Source organism: Myotis lucifugus, unplaced genomic scaffold (genome assembly GCF_000147115.1).
Source record: "Myotis lucifugus unplaced genomic scaffold, Myoluc2.0 scaffold_5, whole genome shotgun sequence".
NCBI classification, from domain to species: domain Eukaryota; kingdom Metazoa; phylum Chordata; class Mammalia; order Chiroptera; family Vespertilionidae; genus Myotis; species Myotis lucifugus.
In genome coordinates this window covers 2,004,771-2,027,446 of record NW_005871053.1, presented here as the reverse complement: position 1 = coordinate 2,027,446, position 22,676 = coordinate 2,004,771, and positions in this window count along the sequence as shown.

Sequence of the window (22,676 nt, the reverse complement as noted above, 5' to 3'; positions counted from 1 at the left end):
AACAGGAAACGCAGCAGTGAGCTATTCCTAAGACTTCAGTTCCCCTTGCTCAAGTCTGGCCAAGTTGCGCCTGCAAATGGAAAGAAAATGTCAGTGATAAAGAGTGGAGGGATTCGGAAAGCTGAGGAGGCTTTACACAAGGGCCCATAAACCAAATTGATGAGGTAACACTTAACCACAAAACAGTGTTCAAAAGAGACACCTGCTCCCAGCAAAAGATCCTGGGTCTATTCAGAAGTCTAAACACACACAGCATTTCGGGTCAGGCAGGTGGTGTATATCAATGGGGGGATGCGAGCGTTGTTAGAATTTAGAATGCAATCATTTAAATGCAGTCAAACTCAGATTTTTAAAAACTTACTGGTAAACAAAAATGGTCTCTGAGCTAAATTAAACCCCTAGCAACCAGGTTCTTACCATCACGTAATCCATAAGTGGCTCAGGGATGAGAGCAGAGATTTAGAGATACAGAGAGTGTAATATTTACATTAACATTAGGAGGGGTTTTTAATCTTCAGCTTTAGATTTAAGGAACATTCATTTAACACTTACTACAAGGCAGACACCAGATGCAGCCCTCCCACATACACATAATGTGCATGTAATTATAGAAGAATCAAAGTAACATGACGATCCCACTCCAGAAAACATACCCAAACTCTGAATAAAGGGTTTTAATACTTATGGCAATAATAATGTTATTATAGCAATAGCAATCAAGTAAGAAATTTAAATAAAATGTACTTAAGCAATGCAGAGAAAACAATTAGACCTACACATATTAGAACATTTAAACCTTTTAAATGTAGGTATATTCCCTTGAGAACGTAACTACATCTTAGGAATTTAAAAATATCCCAAGTGAAAACATGTAACATAAAATGCAAAATCCCATGAATTCATACTGATTTCAAGATCTTGCATAAGAATTCTAACCTACTGTGAAGTAGTCACAATGAATTTTAAATAGCTACAGTCATCCCTGCATGGAGACGGAATTTCACCACCTCTTGAAAAACAACAGGCGTAGGGTGCCCTCTAGGGTCTAATACGTGTGGTTTTTTTAATTTACTTTTTAAAATTAAATGTATTGGAGTGACATTGGTTAATAAAATTATACAGGTTTCAAGTGTATAATTCTGTAATACATCTAATGCAAAATCAAGGGGGAAATCTCATTTTGATCATTTCTGGCTATGTTCATTTAAATTTAGAAACATTGTAAAATTTGTCTATTGTTGCTACAAAAATGTATACATCTACAAAATTTAATATAATTCTCCCTCCCCCCAAAAAAAATCTTTGAACATTACTTATCTACACAAAACCAGCAAACTGAAGATTTGTATTTAATATGTATCACATTTTTCTTTTCCTTTCTTTCTATGGTCTAGACATACAAATATATTTAAAGTAAACCTAATACCAGTAGGCTATTTTCACCTTTTATGTGTAGGTTATTTGTTTATATTATCCATTCATTTGGGTTTATATATCCCAAAAGGAGAAACAATGTTTATGAACCTAACAGTTGAGGATCCTATCTTAAACTGAGACAGTGCATGAGAGTAATTAATAAATGCTTTTATGTACAGACTGATCAACATGCAATGATTAAAATAGAGGCATAAGTGACATATCTTTGCTCTGTTCAAGGCATATAGATCAGAATGCGACTGTAACTACAGGCATAATAAGAACAGGCTTATAAATAACATGTGAAGCCGGGAGCTGTAAACTTTGATTCAGAAACCAAAATTCAAAGTCTAGAAAGATGAACAATTACTTCCTGCAGTTTAACAAGGGGTCGGTTTTGCTTTAACATTCAGCTATTCATTCTGTATCAATAAAGTCAGGGATCCAATATCCTAACCTCTAAAATGGGGATAATTTTGACAGCTGAGCATATTGCATGATTTTTTATGTATCAGATGTGAAAACTTATAGAAGGGCTTTATAAACTACTGCTTATAGAAGTGTGTGCTATTTTTTATGTTTTCTATATAAATTTGAGATTAGTCATTTTGGCTAAGTGAGGCCATCCTAAATAAAAACATTAAGCATTCTCCTGCTATTATAAGCTTTTTGTCAGTGTTCCCTCTTTGCCTGTATATTAACTGTTCCTCAAATATAAATGTTTTACATATTCTTTAGAACTTTCCCCCATGACCTTTCTCTTTTCTCTTGAAATTTTTCCTAGAGACTATCTTTGCCTCCAATGTCTTCAGATACCTTCTACAGTCTGGAAACACTTAAATTTACCTCTACAGACATACTTCCTAACATCTAGATCCATATTCCAGCTGCTTATTCCCCACCTCCTTCATCCACAGCGTCAGAGGAGCTTGGGGGCTGAGATCAAATATATACAGTGTTTGAGGCAAGATGCTATGAGTGTAAAAGGAGGAAAAACATACTGGGAAGTGTCCACTCCAGCCACAGCTGGATTCAGAGAAATGGTCAAGAGGATGTGAGGGCACCAGAGGTACCTTGATAGTGTCCACCCCTGGTCCTCTCAGATCCACTCGTACCCTACATTAAATGAATCCATTACTGAGCTTTCAAGGTGTTGTCCTCTTTTAAAAGCTTAATACACAAGGGTTAGAGGAACACGCTACAGATGCTGCAACTGATACCCAAACCAAAATTCATAGTCATCGTCTCACATTTCTATTACCCTTTATATATTTTTCTCACCCTCTGTCTGCCAGGTGCTCAGCCCCACCTCCTTATCTCAGCATTTCTCCTTCATACAAAGTAAACAACTGTGTGTAATGCTCACACCTCTGCTAACTGGGAATGTTTCCTCCTTCCCACTGTCCTTCAGGGCCACCTTTGAATAAGGCTGTAATGAGGTAGCAGCCCATACTTAGTTCCACATATGGAGCCAACCTATATATATGAGGTGAGGGAGCTATATAAATGCATTAGTGAGAGGTAAATAGAAATTGGGTCATCTGTTGACTTAATTTATTTGCCCTATGACCTTCTTGGCCCTGATCCCAAAAATACCATTTCCATTTGTCTTAGTCCATTCATGGTACTATAACAAAAACGCCATAAACGTGGTGGTTCATAAACAACAGACATTTATTTCTCACGGTTCTGGAAGCTGGGAAATCCAAGATATGGATCAGGTAGATTTGGTGTCTGGTGAGAACCCACTTCCTCATAGACAGCTGTTCTTTTGCTATAACCTCACGTGGTGAAATGGGCAAGGGAGCTTTCTCAGAGCCTCCGTTGTAAGGGCACTATTTCCATTCATGAAGGCTCCACCCTCATGAAATATCACCTCCCAAAGACTCCACCTCCTAGTACTATCCCACTTGGGGGTTAGGATGCTAAGATATGACCCATAGCACCATTTTGCAATGAATTTTCACTATCTTCATCCTAACTTGACAACTCAGTGATCTACCCTGGCTGTGGTGGGCAGCTGATGGACAGGTGCTCAGTCTCTACTAGTGCTCAGCAGTGCACCAGAACCCACTGCTGATGGAATATAAGATCTTGCTCTAAAGCCCTAGGGGTCTATTCTGCAACTTCCCTGTTAGGGTTTCCAGATACTCCATGTGGAGTCCTTATCTGCCTCTCGCACAAGTGGGTCTGCCTGAGAGACAGGGCAGCTTGAACTACAGCATGGACCTGCTACAGAGCCCTCTTTTGCTACAGGTCCCACTTGAAACTAGCTACAGTGTTTGGTAAAAGAAGTGTTTTTAAGTGCCATGTATGCTGCCTTAAAATCCGAAAAGGCCTATTAAGCACTCTGCCTATTTTCTTGGTTGAACTGGGTACGGGGCACAAAGTGAGATAATTTGTCCTTTACCATGGAGAGAATATCCTGGAATGTCCAAGGTCACTGAATCTCTAAAAACATTAACAATAAAGTAGCTCTCTGAAACTTTACAGAGTTTTTCTCTTACCATCTGACATGAATGCCATTACTAGGGTAACTAGGGTACTTTCTTCTTACACACCAGATCCAGTTAGCAGAGGCATCAGAATAGTAGTCCAGTGTAATGATCTTTGAAATGTTAAGATATCAAAGTCCCTGAAGATCTTATTATTATAGAGAGCAGGAGCATTAATATTGTCCTGGGACAAGACAGTAAATGTGTACCACTGTTCATCTAACTATAAGTAATTTGACCTTGAAACTCTTGAATGCATTTGCTAGATCAATACCAAGTACAAGAAGCTATATTGATCTGTTCTAGCAGAGATAAAATATGTGGCACTGCTGCATTAGGGCTAACCACTTGGTTAAATTTGTGGTAATCTACTGTCATCTTCCCAAATCCACATGGTTGTTACATGGGTCAAACAGGTGAATTGCAAGGAAATATGTTGGAAATAACCCTTTCACTTTAAGTCTTTGAGGGTGACACTAACCTCTGCAATTTCTCCCAGTTTCAACTGATTTTTTTGTTGATGCAGGGAGCTGGACTCACTATAAGACAGACTTCGGACAGGACTCCATTTAAAACCTGCCCTTCCAAAGATTCACCCAAACCAAGGCTCAGAACCAAGGCTTCTGGTTCCCTGTCATAAGAACTAGTTCAGATTATTTATCCAAAATCCCTTGAAAAGTCTTTATCCAATTATATGATAAACTAGGGGCCTGGTGCATGAAATTCATGCATGGGGGGTGGGTCCCTCAGCCTGACCTGCACCCTCTCCAATCTGGGAGCCCTCAGGGGATGTTCTACTGAAGGCTTAGGCCTGCTCCCCATGGTTCTCTGTTCTCTGCGACCTGCCTGCTTGATGCCACCACAGGCCCTGGTGTCTGCTCTCTGTGGGGGCCCTGCAGGGGACTGCTTGCCCCTCGCTGCCACGGCCAGGGGCAAGCAGGGCCCTGCTGTCTGCTCGCTCGCTGCGGGGGACATTCCAGCCCCACCCCGCCCCCAGCTGGGTGCCTGCGCGTGTAGGCCCGGAGTGGCCAGGGTTTGTTCCAGGACCACAGCCACTCCAGGCCTATGCGCGGGCCTACAGGCTCAGAGTGGCCTGGGTCCTGAGGACGCCTGTCCCCGGGACCCAGGCTGCTTGGTGCTGGTGTGCACATAAGCGGCCTCCCCGCCCCCAGCTGCTCAGCGCCTGCATATGCAAATTAACCTGCCTTCTTTGTTGGGTTAATTTGCATACTCACTCCTGATTGGCTAGTGGGCATTGCAAAGGTACAGTCAATTGCATCTTTCTCTTTTATTAGTGTAGATGGCTATAAGTCCTTCTGGTTAAGAATTGGAGAATATCCTATCTAATAAAGATGGAATATGCAAATTAACCATCACTCCATGACAAAGATGGCAGCGCCCACAGCCAATAAGGAAGGAATATGCAGATTGACATGACAAAGATGGTGGACCCAGGTGTTCCGCCCCGCCCTGGCCACTCCAGGCATCTGGGCAGCATGCGCATGCAGGAGTGGAGCGGCCGGGGCTGGCAGGACGCCTGCTATGAGGTGGGGTTGTGGGGGGTGGAGGGAGCTACAGGAGGGCGGCAGGGCCTGAGTGAAGGTGGAAGGCAGCTCTGGTCAGAGCGAGAGCAAAGGCCCGGGTCCCGGGTGCCGGAGGGGAGCCAGTGCCAGCAGCCAGGGGAAGGCAGGCCTATTCTTGCACGAATCTTCATGCACCAGGCCTCTAGTTTATTGTATAAACTTAAAGTAAACTCTCAGGGTTCTTTCTCAAGAGAACCCAGCCTTTTCTTCAACCTACAGTTTCTACATCCGTGAACTAGCTCAGATCTCTCTGATAACTAGCTCAGATCTGGAATCTTTCTCCATTGTCTCCTCTAACATCAGCCTTTTCTTCATACCTCATATTCTTCCATTAATTGAAATTAGCAAGCTACGCCCTGATTAGCTTTCCATCTCTCTTCTCCCAGGAGCACCACAATGTATGAAACCCTTGCCACAGATCCCACATCAAGATCTCCTGGTTGCTACTCTAGCCTTGTTGCCTACCACAGTAGGTGCCATCTTTGGCTTCAGATATTCTGATATCCTGTCATTCCCATTTTCTCTAGGCAAGCCCAGGTGGCAGTCTCTAGCTGTCAGTAGTAGAACAGAGAGGACAGCCACTACAGAACTTTTCCAAAATCCCGATGTCTCCCTCAACAGTGCCTTCTGTACTATTTTCATGAATGAAGTGTCATCTGGGATCTCCCAGGAAACAGAGACAGGGATGGGTTTGCTAGTCTCACATAATAAATCCATTCTAACATACCCCCCTTCCTGAGCTTCTAACTCCATTTCTCAATATTCTGTTAAGGAAGTTCTGGCTTCACCTAACTTCAAAGAGCCATCGCAGTAGGGCATTAGGAGAGGCTCGGGGTGTCCTTGTTAGTACATTAATCTTGGGTCATGGGAATGTGAACCCAGGTCAATAAACTCTCCACTTCCCAGCCTTATATTCCAGCCCAAGGCCAGTGACCTCAAGATCTACTCCCACACATGTTCCCCAGTTCCAGCTGGTACATCATATTCAGACGCTGCAGTGCTTTGCTATTAACTACCCCCCTAGGCTTTCTTCCTCAAGCTGTCCTCAAATTTGACTTTTGTTTCTCATCTCTAGGCAATGAGGGAAGGAAGGAGTATGTCTTAAGGAGGACAAGCATCGTTTTGCAAGGCATTTGGCCCTATTAATGTTTTTTACGTAGCGTCTTTTATCTCCAGGCGAGGAAAGGATGTTCTTCTCTAACACATGGGCGGGGGTCACTTCTGCCAGCCTAGGGAAATTGAGGGTTCAAAATTCTCTGGCACATCTACCTAACTTTCTCTTCTTATTTCTCAACTTTCCACTATCAGGACCCTGTCTCTAACATAAAGGGCCTGACAAGGGTTCTCTCTCCATCTCCTTTGCATCCTGACCACCCTCACAATTCTATTCCAGATCCAGTTTGGTCTCCAGCTGCAAGAATTGAGTGACTTTAAACACTGCTGTGTCCTAAGTGAACAACTGGCTGATCAGAGCCTGTGGTTCTCCAAATTCAGTTAACAAAGGCCAGACAATTATATTATTCCCCGCTACATCATTCAATTACTAACACTACCCAGTATTTCACCCTTTACCTGTTGTGCATCCAATCCACCACAGGTAAGGCTCCTAACCATGACACCACATCACCCCAGGAGCTATCATCATTCCATTCAGCCTCATCGCTTTTCTTCTCAACCCTCTGAGACACGTGAAGAATAGAGTTAGAAATGATATCTACTTAACAAGCAACATTCATTACAATCAAAACCTCTGAAAGTCTAAATTATTTGTCTTCTTGGTTAAATGTTAAACGAACTCATCCCTCAACCATATTTTTTTCATCATTAATTCTCTCTACAATCTCTTGCATTTTAAATTCTGTTCCCACCCCTTTACAAGAATAATACTGTCAAAAATCTCTATCGGTTCTTAACCATCCAATTCAAGAGTAATTTTTCAACCTTCAATTTCCTGACCTCTCTACAGACTCTTACACTGTGGAACACACTCCTTACCATAAATTCATCTCACAGCCCTGATCATTCTTCATTCTAAATATTTCTTCCCTCAAAATCTTCCTCTCCATTGTAAGTGTTTCAGTACAACAGCTCTCCCCTATGCTATTACGATGGTTTCACACTCCTTATTTCTCTTTTTAATCCATTTTCATATCACGATGAAAAAAATCTTCCTAAAGGTCTATCTCATATGTAACTCTTCTTTAAAAAAAAATCCAGGGTTCCTTTTATTCATCCTTAAGCTATCAATATTTTTAAAGAGTTCTCCAAGTTATTTTAATGTGCAGCCAATGTTGAGAATCATTGATCTGGAATAAGATCAAGTCAAAGTTGGAAGACACTGGCCTAAGCCTGGGGCAGTGATGCATCATAACCCTCCGGCAGAGCTTGTTAACATTCCTAGACTTCAGACCTACTGAATTAGAGTCTCCAGGGGAGGGTACCGAGAATTTCTATTTTGACAAGTTCTCCAGGCATTTTTATTTAGCCCAAAATGGTCCTGGTTTAGTGACAAGCACTGAAAACCAATCACCTGGCAATGTTTCTCAATCTTTAATGTCCATATGAATCACCTGAGAAATCTTGTTAAAAATGCAAGGTTGGAGTCTGAGATTCTGTATTTCTAATAAGCTTTCGTGTAAAGGCTATGCTGCTGCTCTGTGTTAAAGAATAAAAAATATTCAATGGTGCCTGTTAAAGCACAGTGAGGAAGATTTTATTCAAGGAGGGGATATTGCAATACTATAGAAACCACTGAGATAGAATATTGAAATGAGAGAGAGAGATCACACTCACCTCCATATAGAGCGTGGGCAAGTGGGAATTTATGAAAAAAAAAGTAGGATGGTCTCAGTGGATGGAAAATTACTAAAAGGGAACATAAGGGGTGAAGGAGGATTCTGGCTAAACTGTCCTAACAGGGTTCTTGTTGAGGCAGGCTAGGATGACCAGACATCACTGAAGGATGGTGGAAGATGGGGAACCAAATCAAATATTGAGGGTGGGGAGTTCTAATTAAATTGACGTAGCAGTATACTCGCTAAAATTGGACAATACAGAGAAGAACATGAAAGTCCAAAAGTCAGGCCTAGTTGAAAAAGAGTTCAGGGGAGGCTGAGCAGAGTTTGGGCAATGATAGACTTTTCATCAATAACCAGCACTCAAACTATACAAACCCCATTTTCCCTATATAGATGCTCCTCTACTTATGATGGGATTAGATGCCGATAAACCCAAATGAAACTATTGTAAGGTAAAAATGTATTTAAATCACCTAAACATCTAAACATCATAGCTAAGCCTGGCCGACCTTAACCACGCTCAGAACACTTACATTAGCCTTGTTGGGCAAAATAATTTTCTTGCCACTGCCCCGCATCATAAGAATATAATACTACATATTGCTAACCCAGGAAAAGATCAAAATTCAAACTTTGAAGTACAGTGTCTGCTGAATGCATATTGCTTTCACATCATTATAAACTCTAAAAATCAGAAGTTGAACCACTGGAAGTCAGGGACCATTTCTACATGCATTTTCTCCATCTTTGCTGGTGTAATTTGCCACTTTGCTCTGATTGTTGTAACTTTTTAAAATGTTCTTCATGACATTTTCTTCATAACCACACACTTTATAACCCCTCCATCACTTCAGCCTCACCTTGACCTCTGCTTGCTAAACCTCTCCTCTAACTGTTAGAGTATTTATTGCCCAGACTAATCTTTTTCCTGCTTAACAACATAATTACCAATTACTCAAACATTTTGTGTTTCTCTTGTATTCCTAACTAGTTGTGTTCTGAGTCCATGCTAAGTATATAAAAGGTATTTTTAAAATACTGGCTAATTGATTATGGTTAGTATAAGAGCCTTTTGTCTTCATCATTATCTGTTGATGGAGAAAATACACATTAAAAGCTGCTTTTATTAATGCTTTTATATAAACTTGTAATGTATTTAACTAAATAGCTTATACATTTGAAAATAATTTTGCACGAAGACACAAATTGGACTGTCAACACATAACTCCGAAACAGTTAATATTCACACAAATTGTAACTTATATTAAAGTCAGTTATTAAACACTTTCCAACCAACAATAGCAAAAACAGAGTTTATAAAACAAAGAGGAGACTAAGTTGGAAAAACAAAACACAGACTGAGAGCAGGGCATTTGTTTCACTTTTCTTTGTGGAAGATGATTGGCTGGAGGCCATTGGCAGTCAGCCCTGGAACCAGTTGACTATTTATTAGTAAAATCTATTTTAGTTTCTTCTGGATTCACTGAGAAACCTTAGGAGTTTAGCTGACAGCATTCATGACAGGCTGCCTCTGTGTGATGTCTGCCAGAGTCTTTCTGTTAACACATCCACTTTATTTTTTTTTTAATTTATCTTTATTGTTCAAAGTATTACAGATGTCCCCCATTGACCCCCTCCAGACCTTCACCACATTGTCTGTGTCCATGGTTATTGTCTGTGTCCATGGTTATTGTCTGTGTCCGTGGTTATGCATATATGCATATAAGTCAACACATCACTTTCATAAAACTAAATTTGCACCATTTGTCCCTTCAAAATTTCTCAATTCCATAGGCAACTCGATTTTCATTCTACTTTGTAATAATGATTTTATGGCCCCTCAAGTCTTGCTAACCCCAAATTCAGAACCCCCATTCTAGAGCATTGTCCATTTCATCTTCTAATGTCTATTTCCAGTTGTTATCAACTGACTTGCACAGGTGTCATCCTGCTACTCACATCACTCCAGGATTGACTTTTAGAAAACATTAGAGTAATTTCCCCAGAGTCAAAAGAATAACAGTGGGACAGAAAAAGAATCATAATAACTCATATAATAGCATTGGAATTCAGTTGCTACCAAATATTAATAAAGATATACCATTTTACAATTAGCTACATGCCATTTTAGACATATCATGGTCTTTCTATAGTTCTGGTTATTCCAGATTTATGTCTTCACAAATGTATTAGGCTGAGCTTAAAATTTCAAGTTTTGACATATCTTTATCTAAACATGTAAGAGTTATTAAAAATTAATCAGGACATGTAAAGTCAGTATCAAGGGGTGTAAGTGTTGAGAGACACCTCTCTGTGGGTCGCTCATGTTTCTGCGCTTCCTGTGAGCTGAGGCACTCGCTGCCTGTTGTTGCAGACTATCTTTTCAAGGATATTTGTCTAGCGAACAGCTTGGGTAAACAGAGATAATGTGTCATATGGAGCGAAGAGCAGGTATCGGTATCCTTGTTGTCTATTATACAAGATTCAGGGTTTCTCTCCCATAACACAGCCCACTATGGACGCAGTTATTATCTAGTCTCAGTCTCATTTTACTGTGCGAACAGAAACTCAGAGAAGCCGCACAAAAGTGCTGATATCCTGGCCACCACTATTGCTGTGATTAAAAACTTGTCCTTTATCTGCGGTTTTAAAATTGTCCTTTATCTCTGATGTAAAAGTGCCTTCTGACAGCATTCATGAGACTAAATTATTAGCTTGTCGACAGGGCAAAATTTCAGATCCTGAAAATTTATTGAGAATAAGAAATATTAGACTACTTAAGTCGCTATATTGATTCCTAATAGGTTACAATAAATAATCTACATTTTTCTACAAATGGAAGTTATACCAGTTGTTACAAAAAATGTCATTGTAATAAAAGCAGTCTTTTCCATAAAATGCTTTGATAGCAAAGTTTAATTGTCAAAGGTAAGAGCATACAAATGACATAGAGTTACTATATATATTATAAACTAAAATTTAAAACTTAATAAAAACATTTCCATAATTATAGGAGTATTCAAGAGAACATTTGGTATCAATCACATTATTTACTTACATGGCTTGCCTTAAAAAGATCAATACATTTCATTACATTTACATTCTGTATCCATTTACATTAAAAATAGAATAAAGTGTCCTTTATAAGAAATTCATAAGATTTCAGAATTGGAAGGGATATGTAAGAGATCTAGTATAAATTTCTACTTTTATGAGATCATGAAGCCCAAAGAGATAAGTAACATGACCCAGATTTTTTTACTATAGTCTACCTTCTACCTATCTAGATTCAGACTATAACATGCTAAAATTTTTAAACAATACAAAAAATGATAAGAGAATAGTATTTTGGAAAATGGTTCACAAAAATATTTATCTTTAGTAATTATCTGTTGTATCTTAACTAGAGGCCCGGGGCACGAAATTCATGCACTTGGGAGGGAGGGTCCCTCAGCCCAGATTGCAAGAGGGCGCAGACCAGGCCAAGGGACCCCACCAGTGCACGATCGGGGCCAGGGAGGGACTCGGGAGGTTGGCCAGCTGGGAGGGACCATGGGAGGGCTCCAGGGCATGTCTGGCCCGTCTTGCTCAGTCCTGATCGGCCGGACCCCAGCAGCAAGCTAACCTACTGGTCAGAGCATCTGCCCCCTTGTGGTCAGTGCACGTCATAGCGACTGCTCAACCAGTCAACTGTCTGCCCCCTGGTGGTCAGTGCATGTCTTAGTGAGCGGTTGAGTGTTCTTAGCATATCATTAGCACATTACACTTTGGTTGAACGGACAAACGGACACTTAACATATTAGGCTTTTATTATATAGGATAAAGTTTCATTCATGAACACAGGGTGGGCAAAAGTAGGTTTTCAGTTTTTCTTATAAAAATAATACAATAATTAATAAATAATAACACATGTAGCCCTGACCAGTTTGGCTCAGTGGATGGAGCGTCGGCCTGCAGACTGAAGGGTCCCAGGTTCGATTCCGGTCAAAGGCATGTACTTTGGTTGCGGGCACATTCCCGGGGGGAGGTGTGCAGGAGGCAGCTGATCGATGTTTCTCTCTCATCGATGTGTCTAACTCTCTATCTCTCCCCCTTCCTCTCTGTAAAAAAAATCAATAAAAATATTTTAAAAAATAATAGCACATGTATAAACTCTTTCACGTACTTACAACTGTAAACCTACTTTTGCTCACCCTTATACTCCCCACCCACCCTAATTCCACACCCAAATTTGTCCATAATCCATTCAGAATCACCACCTCTCATCATGGTAAAATTGGAAACAGATTCAGTGGTAGATTCAAAGAAGTTCTATTTTCACAACTATTTATTAAAAATTCAAGAAGCCTGCTTTCTACTTACTATATTTTCTTCTGTACATCCTTAACAGCCTATTTCATCAAACAATGCTCAGTTAGACCCAGGAATTCTCTTCTCCTTCCTAATAAGGGTTACTAATAAAGGTTTAATTACTCATTAAAATGGTAATAGATAGAAACTTGCTTTTAATATATTACAGCCTAAAAGCCAGGAGCTCATATAAGTGGTAAATACTGGAACCATTCTTTTTTAAAGCAAGAGCTACCCCAGAAAAATTGCTGTCACTGCTATTTCACATGTATTGAAAGCATGACGTCTAATGCCATAAAGAAAAAGCCTTTAAGGCATGTGAATTGGAAAATGCCCTAAAAGCTTTCTCTTGCTTAATAACAGAAGAATTATGTCATCTGATGTGATGTATACCTGAAACTCCAAGAAAATCAATGGAAAAACAACCACAAACAATAACTCAGGTAGCAGGATATAGAAATCAATAGACTTTATCAAAACAACCACCATTTAAATGATATAATGGAGACTAAGATCCCATTTACCATAGCAACAACAAAAAAATATGAAATGCTAGAAATATACTTAATAAAAAATGTAAATATCTTTATGAGAAAAAAATCATTAAAACACTTCTGAAAAACACAAATATAGCCTTGAGCAATGGAAGGCATTTTCTGAAGATATTTCATCAATATTATAAAGATGTCAGCTCTTTCTGTATTAATTCATTAATTTAATGTGACTCCATTTAAATCATCAACATCTTTTCCTAGAGTTCATAAAATTGATTCAAAAGTCCACATGGAAAAATAAGAAAGCAAAATAGGACAGGAAAACTCTGAAATATAGGAACTATGGGTTGAGGGAGGTGAGTAGAAGGAAGAGGATTAGCTAGCTCTATTAGCTATTAAAATAGTATCAAGCCTTAATAATTAAAATTATGTGGCATTGGCATATGGGTAGTCAGACTAGCCATGAAACAAAATTGGATGTTCAGAAATAGGAAAGGCACATACAGAAATTTAATAAAAAATAAAAGCCGTATTTCAAATCACCAGAAAATATGTATAATTATTTCTGCTGTAATGGAACATTTATATTCCTAAAAGTCACTCCATTAGCCCGGCTGGCATGGCTCAGTGGTTGAGGGTCAACCTATGAACTAGAAGGTCACTGTTCCATTCCCGGTCTGGGCACATACCTGGGTTGCCGGCTCAATCCCCCGTGTGGGGCGTGCAGGAGGCAGCCGATCAATGATTCTCTCTCATCGTTGATGTTTCTAGCTCTCTCTCTCTCTCCTCCTCTCCCTTTCTGAAATCAATAAAAAAAAAATTTTTAATCACCCCATTAAAGCAAAATTGCTCAATAAAAATCACAAGACTTATAGGAAAAATAGGCCAGGGTTTAAAATTCAAAAACTTCATCAATAACACATTAAAAATGGAAATCTAATTTTTAAAAGTATAGCACAGTTTGATACATGCTAAATAGTTAAGAAATACTTAACATAATAAATTTGGCACTTAACCTTAAAAAGACCTGAAGTTTGCTCATGGAAGTTCATTTAGGAAGGATTGCAGCCTGTGACTCAATATGAAGTAGGTAGAAAAAGGTTGCTGGACTGGACTGGACTTTAATATGGAGCAAAAACTGTAGGCAGTAGCCTTTATTCTCTCCCTGCTGAAGACAAGATTGGATTTAAATGGCAAGATGAACAGAGATAGGATCTTGGAGGGGAACCCGCTTAATTTTACATTATCAATAAAACTCTCCACAAACGTCCATCCTCCCGTGGGGGCCTCAGGAAATTCTTTTCCTGACAGCACCCCAGGAACCCCACTTCCACCAGTAACACCTGGGGTCTGACACATCTGAGTTTGAATGTTTATTCAGCCACTGGTCCCTTAGTTATTTGACCTTAAGAAATTGTAGACCATATCTGAACTTCAGGTTCCCTATCCACAAGTATGAATCTGATCTTCATAATAATCTTTTTAAAGGCTATTTGTGATAACTTGAGGAAGTATTTCCCAACCCCTCTACACCGCTCCCCAGGAGAGGAGGAGTGGCTGGCCTGACTGGGTTCATGGAGAGGCAGTCCTCCATTAGCCTATGTTGACCAAAAGGCAAGGACTACATGGCCATGTGGACAGGAGACGGCCTCATGTCCTCTGGGGCCTACTCTTACATAGTGAACACCCGTAAATATACTCTGTAAACCTACGCTCACACAGTGAACACCTGTGTTTTTAATCCTTATGTGATAAGCAGATCAAAAGGGCATGCTTCTCAACTCTGGCTTCTCACCTGTAAGCAGGTAGATATGACAGACAGATGGATTCCAAAGTCTAGGTTTAGAAGGAATTTGGAGACATTTCACCTCCTCAGTCCAACTTTACCAGTCATATGGCTGAAATTTTGAGCCCTGTTAAACTCATGTCTCTTGTGCTGTATTTTATTGACCAGAATCTTGGAGGGGAAAAGGCATGAGTGGTACAACTGAGGCAACAACCCTACTATGTAACTCCATCACTGTACCTGAAGCCAAGTAGGCACTCAACAAAATTAGTTCCTCTCCCCTTCCTTAAGGAGTTTATCAAGTTGAAAATATGTTCAGTTTTCTGTTAAGCTTCTCCTTTACATCAGAAGAGCAGCAAAGAAGGTCCACATTTTCTCCTGGTAGCAGCTGCTAAATGGTTTACAACTCTCATATACAGGAGTACCCCCCATTGAGATTTCCAAAATATAACTCCTCGGGATAATCTTCAGGCACCAGATTGTAGGGCACCAGTTAGGTTTTTATCCGGAGAAAGTGGTTCTTTGCCTCCTACTAAAAATGCCTTGAGGGAACATACCTTATACCCTAAAAACAGGGTGGGCAAAAGTAGGTTTACAGTTCATATGGAAAAATACATGCAGATTATGTTTATTATGATGGCTTTATTAACTCAAGAGAATGTCACAATGAATCCATAAGCCTACTTTTACCCACTCCTGTATACTTAGAAACTCTAAAATTCAACTCTGGAGAATCTATCTTAAAGTAAGAAATGTGAAACAGCAAAAGGTTTTATGCAGAATGATACACCAGCATTATTTATATCAGCAAAGCGAAATCTGGAAATAACAATGGAGTGATTACTTAAATTGTGCTAAATCTATTTAGTGAAATATTATACACTATGCTATTATTAAATATGTTTATAAAGATGTTAAAACATTTAAAATATTTATATTATAATTTTTAAAAGGAAGAGCAGATTAAAATATTTCAGTATCTATACAGATTTGTAAAAGCTGAATGATACACAGAAAAGTGCTAGTAGTAATTATATTGGGGTGGCAGATATGAGGTTTTTTTTCTTCTTCTCCTTTTTATACCTATTCTTACCAAGAAAAATATTTTTTTTAAAGCCCAGAAACATTTGAATGCAGTGAGCACTTAACATACCCTATCACCAAGGCAAAAAGATAAAACTGTCTGGTTATGACTTCATTTCCCCTTTAAGACTGCTAATGTTCATTTCAAACTGATTTCATCTCTAAATATACTCATGTGGGAGAACATGAGAACACAGTGTATTTGGCCCTGAGACTTCTAGTATCCAAGGAATGACTACACACACTTGGCAGTACTTGTCAACTAACAGGAGGATCAGGCAGTAATCTGTTTCAATATTCTTAAATATTAGAGACAGGCTGCATGTCTATGTCTATCCCTGACAGTCCTTTATGAGTAATAATGTTGGCATCTTGACCCCTGTTTGACTCAACTCTCCACCCCACCATCAACCTTCACAAAGGAAACCAGGCTAGGAATTATATGCATCAGGATAACTAACGCTCCTAGATAAAATGCTGTACTAAATAGCTCACTGTCTACTATCAGGAGGCAATTCACTCTATTTCTTTCCTGGTGATGACTTAGGTATAATCTACTGATTGTGTTAGGTGACAGGTGTTGCCTTTTGGTAGATATACCAAATTTCAGGAGCATACTTTTCTTGCTTTTTAGTTTTAGAAAATTGTGTGTGTGTGGTTCGTGTTGTTTTTTTGTATGTTTGGTTGGTTGGTTGGGTTTTTTGTCTTACTGTATTTGTTTGTTTGTTTGTTTGTTTCTTCCAAATGACATGAATCCCATTACCTGGCAGCTCGATGAAATCACGCTAATGACCAGACCAGGAGCTCACACTGAAACTCCTATGGAAAGGAGATCGTTTGGGATGACATTGATTTCTATCAGTCCCCTGAGGGGATAATAAAGCATTGGTGATTTATACACATAACATATTTTGCAAAAAACTAATTTAAAATCAAGAATACTGAAGTATGATTTTACCCTGTAAGATATCTGTCATCTGACTTAACTCTTCAAAAAACTGAAAGTAGAGGAGGTTACTTACAGTATGTAGAATTTTAGATGGCAGTTGCAGGTTCTTAAGAAATAGTTCCACCAAGCTAAAATCTCTTGATGAAATATCATTCTAGGCTGTAAGATTGTTTCTGCAGAAATAACATTTGCTTGCTTGTTTGTCTTATATTACCACTTGTGAATGCTTATTATGTACCAAGTTTTTTAAAAACATGGTCTTTTTCAAAACAACCCTCTGAGATCATCATTATGACTATTTTACAGAATATAAGAAAGCTTCATTGATTTGTCCAAGTCTAAAATGGCATAGTGGGATTCGAACCCAGGTCCGTCTCACTCTCCTGTGATCCCTGCTCTTGATCATGGTTTTCAGGCTGCTGCACACTGCTGGTCATCTAGTCCTGTTTTTTTCCTAAATAAATAAATAGGCAAGACCTTATTCTCCAATTTTCCATTCTCATGAGGAAAACCACTTTCTCTTTGCCTCTGCCACTATATCACTCTTCTTGACAACACAAGTACTTTCATAGTAGGTCACATTTCCCAAGAGTAAAAATTAGTGGTTTCCTCTAGGGTTGGCTGCATTGTGAGTACACTTTACTCTCGTGGTTTAACTATCTCCAAAATACAACATATGGCAAATTAGTTCTGGGGATTTTCCCATTTAAAAAATGTAATCCTTGAAATGCATATTCTTATTGGTTTTCATTAAAGAAAATATCTCTTTCCTGACATGAAGACTTTGTTTTCTTCCTGCCCTGTTTATTATATTTTATTTCATCCTAAATCTTAATGTCTGCTTACTTTTTTATATTTCATTTATATTTATTTATATTTTATTTATGTATCTCATTTATATGTCAAAGTTATATGTGAACTTCTTTTGTTTGTTTGCTTGCTCTGTTTCATTTTATTTTATCTTTATAGAACAATGGAAAGAACAATGAATACTGTGCAGCTGTAAAAAAAAAAAAATCTCTTCCTTTGAGATAGCATGAGGGACCTGGAGAGTATTATGCTAAGTGAAATAAGCCAGTCAGAGAAAGACAAGTATCACATGATTTCACTTATATGTGGAATATAATTAACAAAATAAACTGATGAACAAAACAGATCCAGAGACATGGAAACATGGAAGAGAACAAGGAATCTCAGAGGGAAGGGGGAGAGGGAAGAGATTAACCAAAGACTTTATATGGATATATGCATAACCCATGGACACAGACAATAGTGTGGTAGGAATAAAAACAATCAAAAAATTCAAACACTTGGGGGCTGAATAGTATGCTATTAAACAATGATTGGATTACCAAAGAGATCAAAAAAGATCCTGGAAATGAATGACAATGAAAACACAACAATCCAAAACCTATGGAACACAGTGAAAACAGTCTTGAGAGGGAAGTTCATAGCATTAGAGGCCTACCTCAAACATTAGAGGCCTACCTCAAAAAAAAAAAAAAAAAGAAAAAGAAAAGCTGGTAATAAACATCTAGAGAACTAGAAAGAGAGCAACAAGAAAAGCCCAGAGTGAGCAGAAGAAAGGAGATAATAAAGATCAGAGCAGAAATATATGGAATAGAAACAAAAAAAAACAAAAAAAAACACAATACAAAAGATCAATGAAACCAAGAGCTGGTTCTTTGAAAGGATAAACAAGATTGATGAACCTCTAGACAGGCTCACCAAGAAGCAAAGAGAGAGGACCCAAATAAACAAAATCAGAAATGAAAGAGGCAAAACTACAACAGACCCCACAGAAATACAAAAGATTGTAAAAAAAAAAAAAAAATGACTATGAACAACTCTACTCCAACAAACTAAACAACCTAGAGGAAATGGACATATTCCTAGAAAAATACGACTTTCCAAAACTCAATCAAGAAGAATCAAAAAAAATCTCAACAGGCCAATAACTAAGTAGGAAATTGAAGCAGCCATCAAAAAGCTTCCAGCAAAAAAAAGCCCGGTGCCAGCTGGCTTCACAGGAGAGTTTTACCAAACATTCAAAGAAGAACTAAAATCTATCCTTCTCAGACAATTCCAAAAAATCAAGAGGAAGGCACACTTCCAAGCTCCTTCTATGAAACCAGCATTACCCTAATCCAGCGGTTCTCAACTTGTGGGTCACGACCCCTTTGGGAACGACCCTTTCACAGGGGTCGCCTAAGACCATCGGAAAACACATAGTGATTAATCACTATGCTTTAATTATGTTCAATTTGTAACAATGAAAATACATCCTGCATTATCAGATATTTACATTACAATTCATAACAGTAGCAAAATTACAGTTATGAAGTAGCAACGAAAGTAATTTTATGGTTGGGGGTCACCACAACATGAGGAACTGTATTAAAGGGTCACAGCATTAGGAAGGTTGAGAACCACTGCCCTAATCCCCAAAACAGATAAAGACAACACAATGAAAGAGAATTACAGGCCAATATCCCTGATGAACATAGATGCTAAAATCCTCAACAAAAATTCTAGCAAATCGGATCTAGCATTACATTAGAAAGATAATACAACATGACCAAGTGGGATTTATTCCAGGGATGCAAGGCTGGTACAATATCCACAAATCAATAAATGTGATACATTACATAAACAAATTGAGAGACAAAAATCACATAGTCATATCAATTGATGGAGAAAGGCATTTGACAAAATCCAGCACCCTTTCCGATAAAAACTCAGCGAAGTAGGAATAGAGGGATCATACCTCAACATAATAAAAGCCGTATATGACAAACCTATAGCCAACATCATACTCAATGGTCAAAAACTAAAACCATTTCCCCTAAGAACAGGAACAAGAGAGGGATGCCCACTTTCACCACTCCTGTTCGATACAGTACTGGAAGTGCTAGCCATAGTGATCAGACAAGAAGAAGAAGTAAAAGGCATCCAAATTGGAAAAGAAGAAGTAAAATTGTCATTATTCACAGATGACATGATATTGGACATAGAAAACCCCAAAGACTCCATCAAAAAACTACTAGAATAAATGAATTTGGCAATGTAGCAGGATACAAAATTAAACACCCAGAAATCTATGGCTTTTTTATACACCAATAATGAACTCACAGAAAGAGAAACTAAAAAACAATCCCATTTACCATTGCAACAAAAAAATTAAGATACCTAGGAATAAATTTAACCAAGGAGGTAAAGGACCTGTACTCAGAAAATTACAGGACCATGAAAAAAGAGATAGAGGAAGACATAAGCAAATGTAAGAACATACCATGTTCATAGAATCAGCATCACTAAAATGTCCATACTACCCAAAGCAATCTATAGAGTCAATGTAATCCCCATTAAAATACCAATGGCATACTTCAAAGACCTAGAACAAACTCTCCAAAAATTCATCTAGAATAAAAAAATAAAAAAAGACCCAGTAATCTTAAGAAAGAAGAAGAAAGTTGGAGGGATCACAATACCAGATATCAAGCTATACTACAAAGCCACTATTCTCAAAACTGCCTGGTACTGGCACAAGAACAGACATATAGACCAATGGAACAGAACAGAGAACCCAGAGATCAACCCAAGCCATTATGCTCAATTAATATTTGACAAAGGAGGCAAGAGCATACAATGGAGTCAAGACAGTCTCTTCAATAAATGGTGTTGGGAAAATTGGACAGATACAGGCAAAAAAATGAAACTAGATCACCAACTTACACCATACACAAAAATAAACTCAAAATGGTTAAAGGATTTAAATGTAAGATGGGAAACCATAAAAATCCTAGAAGAAGCCATAGGCAGCAAAATAGCAGGCGTTTGTCATAGCAATATCTTTACGAATACAGCTCCTAGGGCAATGGAAACTAAGGAGAAAATAAACAAATGGGACTACATCAAGATAAAAAGCTTCTGCACAGCAAAAGAAACCATCAACAAAACAACAAGAAAGCCCACTGCATGGGAGAACATATTTGCCAATGCTATCTCAGATAAGGGTTTAATCTCCAACATTTATAGTGAACTCATACAACTTAACAAAAGGAAGATAAACAATCCAATCAAAAAATTGGCAAAGGACTTAAATAGACACTTTATGAAAGAAGACATACAGAAGGCCAAGAGACATATGAAAACATGCTCAAAGTCACTAATCATCTGAGAGATGCAAATCAAAACAACAATGAGGTACCATCTCACACCTGTCAGAATGGCTATCATCAACAAATCAACAAACGACAAGTGCTGGAGAGGATGCGGAGAAAAAGGAACCCTCTTGCACTGCTGGTGGGAATGCAGACTGGTGCAGCCACTGTGGAGAACAGTATGGCGTTTCCTCAAAAAATTAAAAATGGAACTTCCATTGGACCCAGTGATCCCACTTCTAGGAATATATCCCAAGAAAACAGAAAAACCAATCAGAAAGGATATATGCACCCCTGTGTTCATAGCAGCACAATTTACAATAGCTAAGATTTAGAAACAGCCTAAGGGCCCATCAGCAGATGAGTGGATTAGAAAACTGTGAAATACTACACTGCTGTAAAAAGGAAGGAATTCTTACCATTTGCAACAGCATAGATGGAACTGCAGAGCATTATGCTAAGTGAAATAAGCCAGTCAGAGAAAGATAAATATCACATGATCTCACTCATTTGTGGAATATAATGAACAACATAAACTGATGAACAAAAATAGAACCAGAGTCATAGAAGCATCAAATAGACTGTCCAACCTATAAGGGAAGGCAGGGGGGGTGAGGGAGTAAGAGATCAACCAAAGGACTTGTATGCATGCATATAAGCATAACCAATGGACACAGACATGGGGCGGGGAGGGCATGTGCTAGGGGGTGGGGGCGGCCGGGGAGAGGTCAATGAGGGGAAAAGGAGACTTACATAATACGTTAAACAATAAAGAATTTAAATTTTTTTAAAAATAGTGTGGTAGGCCTAGGGGGGGGAAGGGGAGGCAGGTGACATGGGTGCAGGGTGAAAGGGGTCAATGTGTGGGGAGGTGGGTTGGAGGAGACATCTGTAATACTTTCAACAATTAATGTCTGTTTACTTTTAAAACCTATGTCCAAATGACTGAGAGTGCTAGATTTGTCCGAAGCTACCTACTGGTTTTACTCTCTCGTGATTCTAGGCCAGTCTTCAAAGACATGACAGAGGAGCTGTGATCTCTCGAGTGTGATCAAAGAACAGGACATTTATTCCAACAAAAGTAACTCACTGAGAAAATGCTAATGAGACCAATTTTAACCATTGTTTAGGTGATTGCTGCATTTTATGTGAACACTCTTTTAAAGAATATAAATAAGTAATAAGAAAGACTCGGTTAAATTTGGGCTCTAGTATCTAGGTTCCTCTAAAGAAACCAATATAGATTTGAATTTAAAATTATGAGAGAAACCTTAGCATATGTGATAAGTAATAATTTATGCATGTAAGTATGTATTGGATACACACAATATAAAAAGCACTGTGCTACTTTTGGTGAAGGATACAAGTCTGCACTCTAGTGAGGAATAAGAGAAATGTTTATAAGGTTATAGGTGATGCACCACATCAAATATGTGCAATGAACTAGCAGATAGGATCAGAGAAAATAAAGACATACTGTCTTATTTTTCATAATTATAAAGCTATTTTAAAATATATATTTTGAATAAGAAAATATGTACATAATATTAAATTAGAAC